This window comes from Chiroxiphia lanceolata, chromosome 19, assembly GCF_009829145.1.
Source record: "Chiroxiphia lanceolata isolate bChiLan1 chromosome 19, bChiLan1.pri, whole genome shotgun sequence".
Taxonomy (NCBI): Eukaryota; Metazoa; Chordata; class Aves; order Passeriformes; family Pipridae; genus Chiroxiphia; species Chiroxiphia lanceolata.
The window spans coordinates 4,392,800-4,398,799 of NC_045655.1; positions in this window are offsets into that span (position 1 = coordinate 4,392,800).

A 6,000-nucleotide genomic window follows, 5' to 3' on the forward strand; every position below is an offset into this window, starting at 1 on the left:
AGCTGAAACTCCCCTCACTCTCATGGCTTGTTGCCAAATGACTCCATGGGGGAGAAAGCAGCGAGATCAAGGTGTTCTTGCTGTTGTAACCAGAGCAAGAGCCAGAATAAAAGCTCTTGGGAGGGGAAATCAACATGTAGTTGTAGTAATTACACACATGGACCATGGGATTTTCTTCCGGGTGAATCTACAGCAGCTTTTCCCTGTATTGTGGTTTTTCTTGTGCTGGGATCTTGGGGTTTTTTGCAGCATCTGAGCATGTGCTCATAGAGGGAGATGGGGCAGAGGATGCTCCAGGGCTCCCCAGGCAGATGCTGACATCTGAGTGTGTCCATGGAGGAAGATGAAGCGGAGGATGCTCTGGGGCTCCCCAGGCAGATGCTCTCCTGATGATGGATTGAGAAACAGTTTGTGGCTGGAGCAAGGGGAAGGCAGGCAAAATTCCCCAGCTCAGCAATAAGGGCAGCTTTTGTTTAGCCCAGAGGAGGGGCTCAGTGGGTCGGAGGTCCCTTCATGGGAATGGTGCAGGGAATGGTTTCCAGATGTTGGGAAGCTCCGGAGAGGTGGGGTTGGTGAAGAGAGACCAACAACAGCAGATGTTCTGATGTTCTGGTGAAACAGGGGTTTGTGTGGTGCTGTGGGAAAAATCCCAGCTGGGGGAAGGGTTTGCCGTTGCAAAATTCCCCCTCACTCCCTAGAGCCTTGGCCACAGGGCAGGAGTGACCTCGGAGGGGTGGATGGGGAGGATTTGGGCAGAGGAGGAGGCAGGCAAGGGGCTGCTCCCCCTGCCTGCACCCTCCCCAGCTGTCTCCAAGGGGAATGTGCTTAACGATGCCGTAGCTGACAGAAAGGACCTTGCACTAATGGCTTATTGAGTGGCCTCACTTTAACAAATGAGGGAAATGAAGATGAGTGAGAGTTTAATTACCGATCCGAGCAGGGCTTTCAGCAGCAGCGATGGGCTCTCACTCCCCTTTGCCTGGCTCTGGGAGGGAGAGGGGGACCCCCCAGGCTCTCAGGGTGCCTGGCAGCACTGGAGATGGCTGCTTGGCCAGGGTGGGCTGGAGGTGGGTCAGGTTCCAAAGAGCATCCCCATCCAGAGAGGATGACTATAAATAATAAGAATAAAAGGGAGTATAAATAATTAAAGCAGCTCGTAGTGAGTAGTTCCCGAAACGTCTGCCTGATTTAAAAACTAATTACTTGGAGGGTAATCACCACCAGAAGTGCACATATTTACCCACAATGCTGCTCTTTCCTCCTCTTCCTTTCACTCACCCTCTCCTGATTGCTATCCCAGGCATCGGTGCCCAGACTTATCACTCATCCACAGTGCACAATAAAGTGTGTTGTACTCGTCCATCTCCCTGATTAATAACGTCATTGGAGACCTGTTCAGGGAGGAATAAATCCTCTCTGGGTAGGAGGCCAGGTGCTGGCAGGAAGGGAAGCTGAGGCTGTGTGGTACCTGCAGAGCCCAAGCCCTCAGAGCTGGGAGCCCTCTCTGCCCCAAAGGGCCACCCCCTGCTCCAGGGATGGTCCCTTTGGATGAGCCTGTGCTGCCCAGAACACGGGGCACCACCGAGTCACCACGAGCCTGGGGTAGCTCAGGGGGCTGTGTCATCACCTGCTCAGTATGAGCTGCTGTTAAGGGGCTTTCCTGGGCCATCAGTCTCACACACCAGCCCAGAGTGCCCATCAGAACCTGAATCCGGTGCTGTGGGACCTGTCCCATGGGAAACATCTCCCTTTGATGTGCAAGCTGGGCTGCAGCAGGCACAGGCAGAGCTGGTGATCTCAAGCTTTAATTACTGAGAAGCTGCTGCACTGCAGTTGAAAGCCTGGGGATTTTTGATCATCTTTGCTGCATCTCCAGCAGAAAGGAGGATTTGTCCCTCCACCTCTGTGCCAACTCCTCATGCCACCTCTATCACACAGGGTGCTGGTCCAAACCCACCTGCTCCTTCTCAAAACCCCAGCAAAATCTTTTCTTGCCCACAGCAAGCCCAAGTTTGTAATTCTTTGCTGCAGTCTAGTTTGTATTTATTTGCCTGAGCTCGTGTCTGGTCCTGTACGAATTAATAAATAACTCTCACCATCAGCCTGATTTAGGAGCAGCATTGCACTGCACTGCTTCATTTAGGAAAACAGAATAATTTATTCCTAACTTATGGGATTCAGGAGACTTCCACCCACAGCCCACGATATTTTCTCATTAACATTACCCAGCTAAGCTAAAAACTGCAATTTCATAAGTCATGCTTCCTTCAAAGGCACATTACCAGCTTCCCAGGGGCTCCAAAAGTTTACTGAAGCTTAAAGACATACCTCATAGCATGCAGTAATGTACCAAAGTCCCTTTTCTTAGTACTACTGAAACCATCTTTCCTGGAAGTTTCCCTCCCCTGAACTCTTCCCATCTGGAATAACCTACAAGGATGGCACCACGTGCCTGGGGGTTGGCAGTGATGGGCTTGAGCATCCCAACCAAGCTCTTACAAACAGCAGCACAACACAACATCAATCATCACAACCTGCACTGACAACTCAATATGCCAAGCCAGGCCCCCTTAGTGGGGTTCCCAGCACCAAAATTTGTTGTAGACACGTGTGTGCAGCACAATGGAGGTTTAAGTGAGTGATGCTGGGCAAGAGAAGAGCATTGAGTCATTCTTTAACAAGAAGGTTAAAAGAAGAAAATATTTAGCTGGAAAACAAAATAAAAATCCTTTATCCTCTGCTCCAGGGCATATCTGGAAATGACAATAAGCCAAAACATTTCAGGTTTTGCAGTTTTATTTACTGTTGGCAATTACCCACAGTCTGGGATGGGGGGCTGATATACAGGGACATGACTGACTCTATGTGAGCTCCTTGTCACAAAGGACCATCAGAATCCAGGGCTTAGCAGTTATTTTAATCTGTGCACCATTTTTACAGCAGGCCTGTTGGCTTTTTTTTTTTTTTAGGCAAGCCACAGCTGAACATGTTTGCTGGCAAAGTTTACAGACCCCATTTTTTTTAAAACTACAAATTTTCACCTCTGAAGGACCATGTCCTGAGATAGCTTTGCAGAGGACAAAGACAGGGAAGCAGGAAGAACCTTAGTCCCTTCTGTACATCCACACCATCTTACACTGCATTAGCCCAAGGCTTAAACTGTGTGAGAGCAGAGAAGTGCTCAGTGAGCCTTGCCACCAGCATTCCCCCTTCCCTGCCCTTCTCCTCTTCTGCCACCAGCCTCAGAAGAAAGTCAAGATTAAAATCATACTCCTAAAGCAAAATTACACATTGGAGACTCCCCGGCCCTCCCGGGAGGATCAGGGCATTCCTCTATAAATATCCATCTCGATATGTTTAATTTGCAGATGAAATTAAGCCTGGGAAGAAAGGGAAGGATGTCTTTTCATGTGTGGGCTGTCCGGCTTTGCCTTGAATATCAAAGTGAGACGTGTTACAAAGCACTGACTCTCTGGGATTATCTAAGAAACCTTGTAGGTCCCCAGTGACGGCAGTTTCGGGATCAAAAGGTGTGGTACTTATGCAGAAAGCCAGGAAAAGCCAGCGTGGTTCTCAGATCAGCCCCAAAGAGCCAAACCTCAGGTCAGTTTGCAGAGTTCAGAGATTTCCAAGGAAACAAGGAGGCAGGTGAGGAACCAGGAGAGGTTGGGCTTTCACGTGGACTTTGGATTAAATATTAACTCACTGCAGTGGGTTAGGAGGATAAATATTTTCATTAATCATGTATGTGCTCATTATGATGGTGAGAATAGACCATTCAAGCTTCATCTGCATGAGCTTTTCAACTCCAACCTCTCCTTTTCTGCTCGTAGCTTTTGTTAAAACATCATTTTCATGCTTTGTCTGTTCGCAAAACTTTTCCCCACAAACAGTTTTATTGCTTTCAGCTTTTTATTGGTTAGGCTTTGAAAGCACCAGCTGAAAAGATTTAGCATGAGGATAAATAGAGAGGAGAAAAAGCATCTCTAGTTCAAACAAGGGAAGCAAAGTGGGGTGTTGGCCCATGGAGATGGGAACCAGACCTGGGGTGGGAGAACAGCCCTTGCCAAAGGGATCTGCTGCCATGTGCTGGTGACACCTCACCATCCATTTCATTAAAAATTAGAATTTTTCCTCCTTTCCTCCAACTTTATTGTACTTTTCAATCATCATAACTCCCTTTAGCTTTCCTTCCTTTCTGTTTTAGCAGCTCTTTTCAATTATTTGGTGCTTTCCTTTTTGTTCCAGTAATTTTTTTTAAAGACTTGAGTAGAAGGAAGAGGGAAGATAGATTGAAAGTTATGCTAGAACAAAAAGTGGATGTATGGCTGAGAGTCTAAAACCCTATCATTAGCAATATTTAATAAGGAAAGAAATTATTGAGCAAACTGAAATGTCTGACAGTGACATCTGAAAGTCTCCAGAATGGAAGGGATCTTATCCAGTGGAGAAAGCTGTTGGATGAAGATACAAAGGATTTGGAAGGAACACCTCTGCCTCACTATAAAGATTTATGGGTGTTGAGCTTAGCTGCCTTCTGAGGGATCCATTTCTGGGTGAAAATAACACAAGGGGTGGCATCTTGGAGGTGCCTCCTGTGCCCCAAAAGAAATCCCTGTCCCACTGGTACCCTCCATGTCCCCCTGTGCTCTGGCACAGCTCTGGCTGCAACAGATTTTCTCCTCTGGCACGTGCAGAAGAAGGCACAAAACCCAATTTCAGCCCTATGGAGGAAAGAAGATGACAGGGATGCCTGATGTTTCCTTTTCTGAGTGCTTCTGCAGTCTGGTGTGAAGGAGGAACAGGTAGATTTGAGGTTTTGCCAGCAGCCATAGATGGGATGTTTCCCACTGGTTTGGAAGCTCTGGTCTTGGACCTACCCTGCCTCAATCTGGCACCTCTGTTATCTTTTTCAGAGCACACCACGCTCTCAGTGCTTCTTGCTACAGGAGAAAGCTGATTTTAAAAGGTTTTTTTGCTATTGTCAGCCAGGCCAGTGTGCTAGATCACAAATGTCAGCATTGGGACAACGTGGGCACGCCGGGCTGTGTGATATTTGCTGGAAACAGAGCACAGAAAGAGGAGCTGTACCATGGTAAGGGGCCCAGGGACTCCTCCTGTAACCCTCCTGTGCTTGCAGGGACACTCTGATGCTTCCCTGCTCCTGCTGTCTGAGGCACCTCTGGTACCTGCTGCATGTTACTGTCACAGTGCAAGGACCAGGGGAACGGGGTGGCTGATGAGCAGTTGCACAGTTGTCTCCCTGCTGGTGCAAAATTAGCTTAATTGAAGAGCAGTAAGTGCCATCAGCTGCTGGTGCAGGTGCTCCACTCCTAAACCCTCCGGAGGGCTTAAAAGCAGCAGCTGTTTGCTCTTAGGAGTGATGGGAGCGGGGGAGGAAGTGTTGCCTTGAGCCAAGATGTGTGAGACTGGTCTGACCCAGAGCTCCTGAGATGGTTCTGTCCTGCTGGCAACTTCTTCTGTGAGAGCTGGAGCTGCCATGAAGGAAGAGGTTGGTTCAATGAGTTTTTATTCTGCTTTAAGTATAAATGTAATTTCATGTGCTCTCCAAAAGCCCAGAGATGTGCAGGTACATCCCTGCATGTGCTTTGCCTCGAGCAGGGATGAAATGGGGTTTGTGTGTTTGATTTTGATTATGCAAAGTGGGATATTTAGGGGCAAGGGGGGAAAAATTGTTTGTTTTCTGTCTGGTGGAACATTTGTTGTCTGCAGCCTGAGCTGAGACTGAGGGTTAGCTCCAGAGTTCTAAAGCACAGGGAGATGCAGGGAAGCAGAGGCTTTGAGCAGTGGCTGGAAAGATGCAATTTCCATCTCTGCAGCTTTCCAGGGACTGTGGTGTGCCAAAGCTGAGTGCTCTGAGTTTGATACCAATGTGGCTTTGTAGTCAGCAAGCTGATTCTTTTTGTGCCAGTTATGGTTTGGCAGAGACTGGATTAACTGGTAGTTTCACTCCTACTAAACCAGGGTGGATGTGTACAG